The following is a 16,239-nucleotide window of genomic DNA, read 5'->3' on the forward strand; positions in this document are numbered from 1 at the left end:
AAAAAACAATATTTGAAATTCAGTGAGGGTTCATACTTCAGCTTGTAACGCCAAAGTTACAAGCTTAGTTTGAAAACTTTGTCGACCTTAACGGAGATCTCACTTTTGGTGCTTGTATATGTGTGTGTGTGTGTGTGTGTGTGTGTGTGTGTGTGTGTGTGTGTGTGTGTGTGTGTGTGTGTGTGTGTGTGTGTGTGTGTGTGTGTGTGTGTGTGTGTGTGTGTGTGTGTGTGTGTGTGTGTGTGTGTGTGTGTGTGTGTTTGTGTGTGTGTGTTCTCTGCCCCATGCTGTGGGTTCCACTCCTGTTATTTCACTGGCCATTAGAGAAATGGTGACCACTTATACAGCAACGCACACACACACTTTCACACCAGTAAAGCCGCATAAACATCCAGTACATGCACACAAACGTCCATGTTCAAGCAACACCTATGCATGAGTTCACACACACAGTCGGAACTAAATGTTGTGCATTTGCCTCTTTCAGCCAAGTCCTTCACTGCTGCTCTGATCCACTTTTCTGTGACTTGAAGGTGATCAGTTTGTGCAGAACCTAGAGCCAGAAGTGAAGCTACGTGCAGCATATTAACTGTATTTGACACTGGGAAATATATATAACCTAACCCTATATAAACCCTATATAAAAACGAAGTGTCGAGCCTCACATGTTTTATGCAATGAGATGGAATGAGACGCCGGTTTGTTGTTGAGTGTTCTCTGATCTTTGGCCCCTCAGATCTACCAATATAGGTCATCATGCTTTGCAAATCTGTTGTGATTTGCTTTATACTGTACATGAGTGTACGTACAGATTAACAAGGCAATAGTGAGCTTGTAGTTAATTCAAGTGAAACACAAGCAAACAAAAATGTAAATGTTTTACGATTTTTCCTCCCTGGTTAGATGTTCCTGCCCTTATCTCCCTCTTTGCCCTTTCTTTTTCCGTGTCACTGCGTTCCAGTAACTATTTGAACTTGTGGTCAGGGGTCACCAGCTGCTCTGAAGCAGCCCATTTTCTCACTCTGAAAGATACATTTGTCTTTGTTTTATTTTTCAGTGCCCTTGCAGCAGTTTTGTACAACTCACAAATAATAAATTACTGATGCTCACTCAGTAATACATTTATTTATTTACACCGAGCAACCACAACAATAAAACCACTGACAGATGAAGTAAATGCTATTGATCATCTTGTTACAGTGCAATGTTTTTTGGTAAAACCTTGTTCTGACATTCATGTGGATGTTACTGTGACATGTAGCACCCCTTCAGTAGTGCCCTCCCCCAGTAGGATAATATGTCTCACCACAAAAAAAACTATTCAAGACCAGCTTGAGGAACACAGCCAAGATCCCAAGGTGCTGACACAACCTCAAACTCCTAATCAGATCCTAATTTGACTTGACTCCACAACCATTTTAGCAGTAGGGCGGGTTTAATGTTGGGGCTGATTGATGCATATTCAGAGGAAAAACATTCATTTATGAAATTATGAGCAAATCTGGATATTTTTGTCATAAATTTATGAACAAAATACCACATTTGAGCTTCTGCGAAGACCACCGTCTACTGGACAGCCAGTCAGAACCCAGCATGGAGCTAGTATCACACCCTATGATCACACTCTGCAGCTTTTGAGGTTTGTTTATTCATTACTAGCAGTGTAGCTCAACAGACAGTGATTGGTCATTCTGCTGCTTCAGTCTGGACTGGAAGATGTGATGCGATACTATGAGTTTCATTTTTTCTAGATGAGTCATTTCATTGATCCCTCGACTTTTAGTCCAGCAGCACCTTTAGTGCTTTTGAATCAAATGTCTCCACAACTATTGGATGGATTCCAGTGAAGTTTGGCTCAAACATTCACATCCCCTCAGAATTAATCATAATTACATGCACTTTTGTAATTGTGTCACTTTAAATTTCCAATATCATCAGTTTAAATTTGAATCTATCACCACTTTGGTTCATGTCCTGCAAGTCTAATAAGCTTCCCTTGAGTTTCAGCTGTACCACGTTGTTCTCTAATGTGCTCATTGGCAAACATGCTAACACCCTAAAACATTAGCATGCTTCATTGCACCTTTCTACATTCTACCCAGATTGTATTTGTCTCATATAACATGGCAGGCCTTTAATTTACAAGCTCTTTGTTCTTATCACACACTGTCAAGGCAAAGACTTCTGAATCCTTTACTTGAAAGAAATGCAACACATACAATACACATTACCACAGAGATCTTGACATGACCTGAAAACTGAATCTATAACATGAATTTCTATTTGGGTGTTTGTCCAGTGCGAGTTTGGTTAGTTTTCTATGGCAGGTTTTATGTATGTATGTGTGTGAATTACATCCCTATCTTGTCCCAACAATAACCATGTCTCCAGCAAGACCTCTCATTCCCACTGTAGGGAAATAGGATTAGTGTTCGCACATTGACTATCTCTGGCAAGGGTCAACACATACACCAAGCAGCCTGAGGCCAATATCGCTGAGCTAAGAGATCGCTGCAGCATGTGACTATTAATGTCTTCCATTTTTCTCTTGTTGTACAACCGTAGCTGATAGCGTTTACTTGAAAGTCAATAAATAGGTGCAGCCATTTAACCTTTGGATGTGCTCAGTCTTATACATGAGAAATTAGCTGCTTTGCCCCTGCTGTGTGCTGTCTCCGTTGCACATGTGAGATGCAAACTCCTCAAAAGAATAGTAATAATGCATGATGCAACAGTTTGTGTAGGTGTGATCCTCAGCAGAAACCAATGATTACCTCGAAGGCTAGCGCCACATTTGCACATCACAGATATCTGAGAATAAAATATATCTTCTGTCAGCTGCTTTTAAATGTATGAAGACCAGCGGGAGCAGGAGTCTTGACGTAAGGGAAGCAGGCATGTGACCTGAAGGGTTGAAACGTGGACCTGATAGAAAAACGTGGGATGGGAGAGGGAGTAATGATGGAGTTTCCTCTCATAAGTTACATATTTCACTGACAAAACTTGAGCTTCTCAGTTCAGTTTCTCAGTTGCTTAAGGGGGAGGAGGGCAAATGAAGTTTCACTGTACTCCTCAGAGCTGTTCCTTCTGGCCAACTACACCACCTTATTAATTAACATTTGGCAGATTGTCCTACTTTTTTTTTGGCGTTTTTAGTGTGTTCTGGCTGTTTTAACATTTTTCTAGCTTTAAAGAGTTTGTTTGGTGTGCTACAACTGGATAAGTGTGACAATAAGTAGAAAAAAAATCCCAACTAAAGTCACAATTGGTGTGAAAGCTAATGTTAATAGCTACATTGCTGTTCAGAAGTTTGGGGTAACTTAGAAATGTCTTTATTTTTGAAAGAAAAGCATTTTTTCAATGAAGATAACATTATATGAATCGGAAATACAGTCTACATATTGTTAATGTGGTAAATGACTATTCTAGCTGGAAACGACAGATTTTTGATGGAATATCTCCATAGGGGTACAGAGGAACATTTCCAGCAACCATCACTCCTGTGATCTAATGCTACATTGTGTTAGCTAATGATGTTGAAAGGCTCATTGATGATTAGAAAAACCCTTGAGCAATTATGCTAGCACATGAATGAAACTTTGAGTTTTCATGGAAAACATGAAATTGTCTAAGGGACCCTAAACTTTTCAACGGTAGTGTATATAAATCAATGGAGGGAATTGTAGACAATTGTTTTTCTGTTATCAGTTCCACATAATCAAACACAGAAAATACTTTTATTCTTACCATTTCTCTCTAATGCTCAACAGTTTAACAGCAAGACCTTATTCAGAGTTTTTGTAAAATGATTATTCTTTCAGTATTTTTTTTTTTTTTTTTTTTTTTTTTTACTTCATAGACTAAAAACCTCTTTGTTTGACATTTGAAACATCAGCTAATGGATTTTGCTTTGGGCACTTTTACCAATTTCCAAATCACTTATGTTGTGTGGAAAAGAGGATTAAATAAGCAATGATTAAAAGGTGACTCAATAATGAAAAGCCAGACAAGTTGTGGAGGACAAAATGAAAGGAAAGTGAATATCCAATTAGCTGTCATTGGGCATAAAGCATATGTAGAATAAACAGACAAATATTACAAAAGACATGACATTGAACAACTTACTCAACTCAAGAGGCAACACGGTCAGAAATTCAAAATTAATTCTTTTTCTCCAATGAAATCATACTCACCTGAAAAGATGTACAAATTTTCCAATTTCTATTGTGTTTTGTGGTTGGCTAGAAACTTGGAGGCGTAAAATATAAGCTGTTAGGATAGAAAGACATTTAATTCTGAAATTCTTCTAGCCCCCCAGCTTTACAATCCAGTAAGAAATGGACTTTTGGCTATATAACACCTAACTAATCAATAGTCGTCCAGCTCAAACACGTAGACAGTTTTCTTCCTGAAGGGGGTGGGAGTAGCAGCACCTCACTGGTTTTCAGAGCTAAAGTTTAGAGAAGCTCTAAAACCAGGAGTTATCTACAATTTTGGTGAAATGAACTGTCTTTGTAGTATTTTGAACAGAAAACGCACTGTGTAATGTGTGATGAATCTGCTGAAAAGAGACACAATATGGGACCTTTAAATGTGGTTGGGAACCCATTAAAATAACTTAACACTAATGTGAGCAAACAGTCCTGTTTTTTTCTGTGGTCAAAACTTTTTTTAGTTTATACCTGGAGGAAGAGATCTAAAGTGTGTGAGTCCAACATTCAGGGCCGACTGGGCTCCAGCCTTCTCTGCCAGTGAGCTCTTTGTATTATTTGTCACATACTGCGCCTTGTTTCTTCTCCATTTCCTCCCACCCTGAGTGTTTTTGTTCCTGTCGGCTCCGCATTGAACTCTCCCATCTGCGACACACTGTTTTCTTGTTTTTTAACGTAATGCATTGGATTGTAGTTGTCAGTGGCACATTAAGTGGTCATTACCACATACTGTGCAATTTCAGAAAACCATCCATTTATTTTCTCAGGTGCATTTTGTGTGATCGACTCATTGCCGAAGTGAGCTGATAATTTATTTTGTAACTTACCTGATGAGTCTGTGTTGTATTTTTAGGAGCCTCAGAAAGGCTTTTTCTTACATCGCATCTCACCAGCTTCAGTATGCTTTCGTGCATGAAAAGAAAAACATTAATGTGTAGAGAATTTGGGAGGAAGGTTGAAAGAGGTTGATCCAAGTATCCACACAAACATGTCTGCTTTAGTGAGTGGTGATAACAATAAATACATAAAATTAGACATCTTCATCAGAAATTACAAGTTCCAGTTGAAAGACAAATGAGTTCTCTGTTCTCTGTAACACACTTGTTTTTAGAATGCATGTACGGGTGAAATAACCACATGTCAATATGCACAAATCAGTTGATAGGTTCATTTATTTTATATTTAGCTTATGTATTTATTTATGTCACCACATATACAGCTAAGAGCAACCACCTTCCCTGAGATTTAGGGGAACACCAGTGTGGTAAAATCAGTTTTTCTGGTTTCACAGAGGTTCACAAAAATTTCTGTTCTCCATTTTAGTATACTTCTATGCTAAAAGAGTGATGCAATTTTCAAATTATTATTAGAAAAAAAAAGGATAAGAACATGCAAAACCTTGAAAGTCAATGTAAAAAATCTTTAGAGACTCTCCTGGATTGTTGATGAAACAACTAAAAATTCCTCTATGTGTACCAAAGTTACATATTTCAAAGTTTTTGCGTGAACATATGATGAAGTCTCTCCCTGACTTCAAATGAGTTGCTTCCACTAGAAGTCCCCACAGTCTTCATCCTCCTCTGCCAACTGCAGCTTTTGCACACCGGCTCACCTACAAATCTGATCAAACATTGGTTGTAATATTGGACTAATTCAGTCAAACATGTTCAAACTGGAAACATTTTGAAGAAGTATAATGATACTGAAATCTCCCCTCGCAAGCTGACGTGATTGATTCCTGAGGTGTCGTCTCAGTCTGTGTTTTTGAGAGTACCATTGGTGGACTGCAGTTTCAAAGTGGAAATGTTCAGCCATGACTGTTTACTTTGTACATGATATGACTGATAGCTAGTCTGCTAACGGCATCTGGACGTGTTGACAACCTAAAATGATTTTCATTGGAGAAGGTCTTGAACACCGGGTTCATGATGGGATGATGGAGCAGCTTATCCACATTTCACGAGAGTATGATGGAGGAAAAAGTTATGTAGTGTGGTGCCACCCCTGATGTTCTCTTCAGTGTAACTTAATATAACTTATTCAAATGATATGATTGGTTCAAAATGTCGATGAAGTCATATGCTTGATACACACGGTAAATGTGGGAATATGTCATGAATCCTGCCATTCTATCTCCATCCACCAGATGCCCTCAAACTGTCTTCTCCATTCATTCATTCATTCATTCATTCATCCATCCATCCATCCATCCATCCATCCATCCATCCATCCATCCATCCATCCATCCATCCATCCATCCATCCATTCATTCATTCATTCATTCATCCAGTTAGTTGACCCTGCAGTAACTTATGATCTCCAGATTCTCCACTTCCGCTCACACACCTGCTTCCCATTTCCTCATCATCTCCTTAGTAAAGTAGCAGCACTCCTTCCCCTGTTATTTGTTGGATTGTTTAAGTCTTTCATGCTGTGGATTCTTGTTCTTGCCTGTTGTCTGCCTTCATCAAATCATATTTATTGTATCTGCTGTCCTTCTGCATTTGGGTCCTCCCTCCTGTGTTTCGAATGCCCAACTATGACAGCATACAGGATGCTAAACGCCAGAGGGACTTGACCAGTTGTTACCAGTCAGTGGAGTGCATGTTACCACCAACATTAAAAGGCATAGGATAGCATAGCAGTGTTACTGAGGCCGAGAAATACCTGTTTTCTTTGGTTGACCTGTTCTCACTCATAACATTTACCGTAGTTTACCTGAATGTGAGACAAAGTGAAAGTGATGTTGCAGATGTGCTACAATGCAACAGTTATTTTTGAGCTGGCTATGTTTGTGTGTGACCAGAGGGAATGTATAATCACAATATGGTGCGTCCAAATAGCAACAATACACCAGTTTTATTAGGTTGCCACTTCTTCCTTTCCTGAATTTTGTGTTCACATCACATTCATTTTAATAAAAGTGTAATAGATGCAGACATTTGATTGCACTTTTTTCTTGCCAAAAGAGTCTGATGTTATCCTAAATTGGAGGTACATAAAGTTTGCCATCAGGGTGATGTACATTCAGCACTAAAACAAAAGCATCTGACACATAAACAGTACTGCTGCATTGCCCTCGAGCTGTGTATTCCCCAATTTAAAGTTGAATGCAGAAAACAAAAGGCTAGTGTGGTTTTTGGATCAAAAAAAAAACAGACAGGATACAAACACAGGAAATGGATGAGTGCACTGCAGCCATAATTGGAGTTATTTCATTGACAGATGTGAACTCCCAGCTGTCCCCTGGACTGAACTTCAGACAAACAAGCATTAGCAGACAACACACTGCTGGATCAATTACTGTATGAAGAGCTCAGAATGATGTTAGACAGCAGACAAATTATAGATCCTTACAGCTTCGTACAGATTGGCTATTTATTTTGCAGCCTGCAACACATTCAGTCTCACATCTTGCTCAAGTTTGAAGCGGAGGAGGAAGAGTTTTCTTTACACTTTGTGATGCCTGTTGTGGAAATAAATTAAGCTGTTTTTGCTTTGTTCTACCAACCAGAACGGACATTAAAAAGACATTTATCGAATTAAATGGGCATATTTTTTTCACCTGCCTGCCATCAGAAAAAGGTGGATTAAAACTAACTAATTAAGCAACAAAAAGCACTTGAGAGTTAGATAATACACTGCAATGGTGAAGCCGACGTAAAGAACTTCAGGGTCAGACTCATGTTTACTTCACGGTCTAAAAAACGTTTCTCACTCAGTTTAGCAAAAACAATATGATAGTAAATACGCTTTTGTCTGTAATCATTTAGATTTAAAGATGGAGTTTGGAAATTTGGAAAAAGATAGTTCATATTTAGCTTGTCAGCATATTTAGATAGAGCCATCTAATACAGCAGTCACATTTACATTCAAACATAACACAATTTCTTAGCGAATTTCCAAAAAAAATCTCCAAAAGAAATGAGAATTAATGCACAATTTATTCACTGATGATATTCAAACATTAACAGTTGGTGGTCTTCCTTCTGTCTGTCTGTGTCTTGATTTTTCAACAGTGCAGTGGAGTTTTGTCTCCTGAGTGTTGGTGTAGTCTGTCTACTTTCCAGGTTTCTATGTTGGAGAGGAGTTTGTGTAGCTCAGCTTCTGAAATCTGCTTAACTGTGTGCTCACAACATTTTCAGGATCCAGTGTATGACCATACTGGATGTCATCTTCAATGAGACCCTTTTTTTTTTTTGTCGGGTAACAGATGTTGATGTCTAAGTGCGTTTTCTCCTTCATACTGCTGAAATGAATGACAGAGGATTGAATGATGCATTTTTGTACTGCGTGGATGTCTACTACAGCTCATTACACGTGAAGCTTGAGTTTATTTATTTATTTTCATCCCATCTGCTGCCTCTCACTTACCATTTCCTGTCTGGCTGGGAAATTTCTGAGCACAGGCCTCTAAGATGGAGCTAATATCCATCAATATTGTTACTAGTGAGTTAATATACTACCTTATGTGAACCTCCAGCTACCTTTCTACAGCTTTTGCTTACTGTTGAGTAACCTGCATTGGATTATGCCTCATTGTAGTTGTAAAGCTGCAGATTGTTTGTTACAGTCACACAATAATGGAGGACAGTGCAGATATAAATACGTGTCTCAACCACAGCCATCACAAACTGCGCTGATACTTTTAATCCCCACTTTTTTTTAAATGTATGAGTGTTCTTCAAAAACTTCTTGGCCTCACCAGAAATGTCACAATAGAAGGATTGTTCTTGCGTTATTTTTCAACATACTCTCCTTTAACGTCAATGCACTTGGTCCATCCATGTTCAAGCTACGCTATCCCTTCATGAAAGAAGGTCACATCTTGAGCCTGCAGATTCTCCTCAACAGCATGGATAACTTCATCATCACTCTTAAAATGGTGACCACACAAGTGAGATTTCAGTTTGGATCACAGATAGAAGTCAGACGGTACAGGTTGAGTAAGATTTATGGGACAATAGTTAAAAACTTCATTTGACTTCCTCTGCTTCTGATGCTTTGTGGACGTATCATCCTGGAGAAACAGCAGCCAAATCCAAGCTTTCCTCTCCTTGCAATGAAATGATGATAAAAATTTGAATGTTTGTGCACAGTGATTTAAGGTTTTATAGTCTACATTTATGTCCCAAAATGGGCGTTACATCCCTTGTTTTTGGGTGAGGCCGAGAACTTTTTGAGCTGTTTAAATTTTGTCATAGTCATCCTGCAAAACATTGTCTCTTACACTCAAAGGGACACCACATATGAGAAGTCAGCACTGGCTAACCTCTGTCTAATATTCCAGTTATAGCTTTGCAACCATATGAAGACACAGCAGATTTGTAAAGCCTTTGTCACATGTTAAAGTGTTGTGTATGAGTATGTCATATGAGCAATACTTGATATCTGAGCAGTTTAGAGGGTTTTACAATTATTTTTTTCCCCCAAAACTTCCAAACAGTAAAGCCAAAGTGTGAGGAATGGATGAAAGATTTCAATATCTGTTATAATCGGTCGAGGGACTCTGTGGGGTGCTGTTGGAGTGTGGGGTACCAGGGTCATTGCTACTAGCCATCCGACCCATGTATGACCAAAGAAGAGCTGTGTATTGTCCGCACAGAGCCCAACATGCTTCTTTAATTTTTAATAGATGAGATGTCAAGACAAAGCTGATTGTGTTATAAATATGGTTGTGTTAGCTGTATCAGACAATGAACTTTAGCACACTATGGAGTGGTTTGCAGCTGAGTGTGAAGCAGCCACAATGGGAGTCAGCACCTCCAAATCTAAGAACTATGGTTCTCTGCTGAAAATTGGTGGACTCTCCCTCTGGGTTTGGGGTGAGCTTCAGCCCCAAGCAAAAGAGTTTAAATATCTTGGGATCTTATTCATGACTGATGAGAAAGGGGAGCATGAAATGTCCAAATGGTTTCATGCAGCATCGGCAGTAATGCCGGTGTAAGTAATGCATCAGAAGGAAAAGTTCTTGATTTAAAAATCAATATACATTCCAGACCTCACCTACGACAATAAGGTCTGGGTGACAGAAAGAACAAAACTGTGGATACCAGCAGCCAAAATGAGTTTCTTCTGTAGGGTGGTTGGGCTTGGACAACTGGAGGGATCTCAGAGTAGGTTACTACTCCCTTGTGTGAGGGAGTGGAGGCTGCTGGGCACCCAGATAGCTCAACTGGTTGAGCAGGCAACCCATAAACAGCAGCTATAGTCTCCGATGCAGCAGAGTGTGTTCAATTCCAGCTCATGGCCTTTTACTGCAGGTCTTCCCACCATTCTTCTCCCCTACTTTCCTGTCTGCCTCTCAACTGAACCTATCAAATAAAGCCAAAAAAAGAGGAGGCTGCTTAGGTGGTTCAGACTTCTAATTTGGAAGACTCTTGGGTGGTTTCCTTTGGGGGTTGTCATGCAATCAACAGTGGGATTCATGTTAAAAGACCAAAAATCAAGTTGTGTGTCAATTAGCACCAGGGTTGAGCCAACCTTCATGTTGAGGATCATCACTGGTGACAAAAGGTCAATCTGAAGCTACTATAGAGAGAACAAACGATCATTCACAGTTGAACAACCTGCAGCTTCCAAAACCAGACAAGCCACATTAGGTGAGGGACACAGCTGTAGCATGTTTGTCATTGTCTTCAACATTCACTTGGTTGTGTGCTGGTAATTGGTTTTCCAGGGTCAGGCTGTCAAGGCAGAGTTCTACTGTAACGTCCTGAGGGAGAACATTCGGCATAAATGTCTTGAACGATGGCACAATGACATGTGAGCGCTCCAGTGTACTGCATGCCCCTTCTGGCGTGGCAATTACGCGTGCTTTTTTTTAACTTTTTTTTAACCACAATACCACAGTCATCAAGCCCCACCTATGGTGCTTGTTAGATGTGGCTCCCTGAGACTTCTCTCTCTTTCCCAAAATAATAATATGGTTCAAGGGGCATTTTGACACAGTTTAGAAGATTCAAAACTCATCGCACGTAGTGCTTGAGATGCCTACACATGGGACTTCCAGGGAGGGTTACAAGCATTGCAGAAGTACTGGGAGTGGTGTATGTATCACTGCACAAGGAGACTATTTCAATGAAGATAGCAGCCAAATATAAATTGGGTGCATTTTAAAAAATTTGTATAGGTACACTCTGAGAAAGTTTTGATCACCCCTTGTATGTAATTTAAGTAGTAATTTAAGACCCCCTTTTTCATGGGTCTTATTTTAAAGGTTGAACATAAATGACATTTCTGACCAATTTATGCAGTAACATCAGCTGAATGGAGTTTGAAATAAGAATTTCATTTTGTCTGAATCTGCTGTATTGTTTCAAAAAGTATCAGAATTTTGTGCAGTGATCTTCTCCTGTTAGAATGGTAAATTATGTGTGTGCTATATGAAATTAGAGAAAAACCTAAACTGGGACTGGGTTAAAGACTTGAAAATGTAAACTCATTTATAAGTATGTTGTCTATATCTTATTCCCAGCTCTCTTTCCCCCAGTCGACCATTTCATTCTTTCAGTCTTTCTTTTCTGTTTGTTTCTAATTCCCCTTCTCTCCTCTCCCCTCTCATGCCCGCTATAATCCAGCCATCTAGGGATGCTCTGGAAAATAAAACTGTCACGAGTCAATCTCACTCTGTAAAGCAGTTCTTCCTGCTTTACAGCCAATAGGGGACATTTGCTCTGCTCCCAGACTCTCTGACTGGATAAGCTCCAGGAAGTGTTTGGATGCCGTTTTGCATATCAAGTCCTGCTCTGGGAAATGGGCTTACAGTGCTCGACATGCAGTGCCAAGAACTCTGATGTGCACGTGATCACATCCGTACACACAGACACACACAGACACACACACACATGCACTGAGATGTTTGCAGTTCATTATGGCACAGACAAATGCCCACTTTCTCACATGCAAACTCACTTTGGACCGCTTAGGCTAGAAAGCTACAATGATTTACATGCACAATGTAACACATCAGGAAATCTGTGCTAAACAGTTCCATGAACAGTGGTGCTGGAGTGTGTGTGTATATTGTGCATATTTGTGAATGTGTGTGTGATGGATGTGTCTCATTTTCTCTGTGAGCTGCTCCTGTTGGTACATCGGATCAAACAGCCTTATACACAACACAACAAGGACATCAGATACAAAGAACAACTGAAAGACGACCACAACGACATTATTAACAGCAGTGACAAAAACAGCAAAATCATGATTAAAGGAAACAATACGAGCAAAAGACAGATGATGGCAACATGATCGAGATTGATGACAGTCCACTCCCCAAGGATCCAGTGGATTTACATAAAGCCAATTTTCTCATTTATTAAATTTTTTTTTTTATTGAGGGAACTGTGAACGCTCTGTACTTCTGAGGTTGGTGAAACTTACCATATTCTCTCTGCATATGTCTGTGAAATAGAGCTGGAGTACATGGTGTGCTACATGGTCACTAGATTTAAAGGGATGTTTCACACATCAATGTCAGTTTATTTATCAGAGGAAAAACTGTCGATAGAGCTGTAGACGGCCCAGTCTCACAGATACTCTATTCCTATGCAACTAAACTGCACTCTCAGTTATGATTTGAGTGAACCTATTTTCTGACAAATACTTTGTGGTGTATCACAAATACATTTAGAATCAACCTGTCTTTGATATGTATTTTAATTTCTTCACTGTTGATAGTTTTCAGCTGACCAATCATATATTCGATGGTGAAAGGAGAAGCTTCAAACATGTAGTGAAAATGTTGTTTCAACCCAAGCCATGACATTTTCTTAATCCGACAACATTGTTTTGGTGGCAAAACTTCACCACTAAAAGTGAGTGAAAACAAAACTAAACAGTGAGCAAAACGAAACTCAAAATCAAAAATAATTGTCCTACATGGTGAAATTCCTGTTACAGACCTGCTAACATGGACTCTTTTTCAAACTAAAAGCATTTCCCACTTGGTCATAAGCTTACCTGTTGGGTAGAAAAACCTACATTTTAAAACCTAAATGCAGTTTGATTGTTTAGAAATCGGGCTGCGCGGTGGCTCGGTGGTTAGCACTTTCGCCTTGCAGCTAGAAGATCCCTGGTCTGCGCCCCGGCCTTACCGGGATCTTTCTGCATGGAGTTTGCATGTTCTCTCTGTGCATGTGTGGGTTTTCTCCAGCTTCCTCCCACAGTCCACAAACATGCTGAGGTTAATTGATTATTCTAAATTGCCTGTAGGTGTGAGTGCGAATATGATTGTTCATCTGTATATGTAGCCCTGCGGTAGACTGGTGACCTGTCCAGGGTGTCCCCTGCCTTCACCCCAAGCCAGCTAGGATAGACTCCAGCAACCCCCGCGACCCTAATGAGGATTGAGCAGTGTATAGATAATGGATGGATGGATAGATAATGGATGGCTGGATGTTTAGAAATGGAATTTTTCTCAGACAGATCTGCTATAGCAGGAGGTCTTCAAAGTCTGTTAAAATAACTCTGATAATATCAAAGGAAAACCTCTTTTAAAATAGTGGCTTTTGAATATCTTGCATTACATGGACAGTCTTTTAAAAATAACCCCTTTGAATGTAATGATGTAAAAATCAGTGACTGATCAAATTTAGAGGCACGAAAGAAGAGTTTTTTATTTCACTGCTCTCCTTTTCATATTCACTCCAGATACAAAGTCAGCTCTTCAAATGGTTTATCCTGGCATTGAAAGTCAGGATATCATAACCTCTGACTCTGCCTTTGGCGCATTTTGTGTTGCATTGTAGCCTGAGGAGATGAAACTAGACCGCAGTGCACAGAGAAATTTTTATATCAGAAAAACCATCACATACCCTTTTGGATTAATCTTTTAACCCCCTGACCCTCGAACCTCAGGTTGAAAACCACTGATGTCCAGTAAAGAAGTTCATCCTGATTGATATTCAGTATTCTGACTGCAGCCAGTGGCAATCTGTTTGATGTTTAGCTTTATCCTCTTATTTCGTTAGATGTGAAGTGACTTGCTGAATACAATAATACAGTCCCATTCTGCAGTGCAGCCACTTTGCACGAAACACATGCTGCAGAGCTAACTGCTGAGTTTATGTTGTCAGTTCAGTGAAATGAAGACCCTCAAACATCATGATGTGTTATTGTGAGCACAGCATGCAATGGCATAATGCAATGGCATATTGTGCATTCCAGTGTTTTTCAAGGCGATGTGCAGTTTGGAGAAAAATCACTATTTTCAATTACAAAGGAACATAAAAGCTGAAAAAAATAATACATGATGCACACGTTACAGTATGCTGATGTGCTTTAAAGATCTGTCACTTTTCAGCATCAGAACAACATGTATTTTCTTTTTGATTTTCACATGTTCATGACTCACTTTAATGTTGCATTTTGATGCAGTTTTCATTACAAATGCATCAAACTTTTCACAGCTTCACGACAAATATGATGCTTATGTTTGACTGTCAATTTAAGATGAAAAGAAATCAGTTTAAATAAAAATTAAACAGAGGAATGTTTTTATATAGCCTTTGGTCCAAAAAACGTCATAGTATAGCATGTTGCCCAAAGAACGTCATAGTATAGCCTTTGGTCTAAAAATGTCATAGTATAGCATGTCACTCTAAAATTGTCATAGTCTAGCATGCCGTCCAAAAAACATCATAGTATAGCATGTTGCCCAAAAAACGTCATAGTATAGCCTTTGGTCTAAAAATGTCATAGTATAGCATGTCACTCTAAAATTGTCATAGTTTAGCATGCCGTCCAAAAAGCATCATAGTATAGAATGTCGTCCAAAAAACGTCATAGTATAGCATGTCACTCTAAAATTGTCATAGTCTAGCATGTTGTCCAAAACACATCATCCTATAGCCTTTGGTCTAAAAACGTCATAGTATAGCCTTTGGTCTAAAAACGTCATAGTATAGCCTTTGGTCTAAAAATGTCATAGTATAGCATGTCACTCTAAACTTGTCATAGTCTGGCCTTTGGTCTAAAAATGTCACAGTATAGCCTTTGGTCTAAAAACGTCATACTGTAGCCCTTGGTCTAAAAAAGTCACAGTATAGCATGTCGCCGAAAAAAACGTCATAGTATAGCATGTCATTCAAAAAACTTCATAGTATAGCATATCGCTCTTAAAACGTCACAGTATAGCCTTTGGTCTAAAAACATCATAGTATAGCATGTCACTCAGAAAACATCATAGTATAGCATGTCACTCAAAAAATGTCACAGTGTAGCCTTTCATCCAAAAAACTTAGTATAGCATAGTATAGCATGTCGTCCAAAAAACATCATAGTATAGCATGTCTTCCAAAAAACATCATTGTATAGCCTTTGGCCCAACAAACGTCATAGTATAGCCTTTGATCTAAAAACGTCATAGTATAGCATGTCGCTCTAAAAACGTCATAGTATAGCCTTTGGTCTAAAAACGTCATAGTATAGCATGTCACTCTAATATTGTCATAGTTTAGCATGCTGTTCAAAAAACGTTTAGACCTTTGGTCTAAAAACATCATAGTGTAGCATGTCGTCCAACAAACATCATAGTATAGCATGTCGTTCTTAAAACGTCATAGTATAGCATGTCACTCTAAAAACGTCATAGTATAGCCTTTGGTCTAAAAACGTCATAGTATAGCCCTTGGTCTAAAAACGTCATAGTATAGCATGTCGTCCAAAAAACATCATAGTGTAGCATGTCATCCAAAAAACTTCATAGTATAGCATGTCGCTCTTAAAACGTCACAGTATAGCCTTTGGTCTAAAAACGTCATAGTATAGCATGTCGCCCAAAAAACGTCATAGTATAGCATGTAATTCAAAAAACTTCATAGTATAGCATGTCGCTCTTAAAACGTCACAGTATAGCCTTTGGTCTAAAAACGTCATAGTATAGCATGCCGCTCTAAAAACGTCATAGTATAGCATGTGCCTCTAAAAATGTCATGGTGTCGCCTTTGGTCCAAAGAACGTCATAGTATAGCATGTTGCCCAAAAAACATCATAGAATAGCCTTTGGTCTAAAAACGTCATTGTA

At 39.1% G+C, this 16,239-nt stretch overlaps 1 long non-coding RNA gene across 1 annotated transcript in view; it reads left to right on the top strand.

Moving 5' to 3' along the window:
- Positions 1 to 16,239, top strand: part of LOC129350310 (uncharacterized) — a 49,014-nt gene that overhangs the window by 30,061 nt on the left and 2,714 nt on the right. The window lies entirely within an intron of this gene.

This window comes from Amphiprion ocellaris, chromosome 13 (assembly GCF_022539595.1).
Source record: "Amphiprion ocellaris isolate individual 3 ecotype Okinawa chromosome 13, ASM2253959v1, whole genome shotgun sequence".
Lineage (NCBI taxonomy): Eukaryota > Metazoa > Chordata > Actinopteri > Pomacentridae > Amphiprion > Amphiprion ocellaris.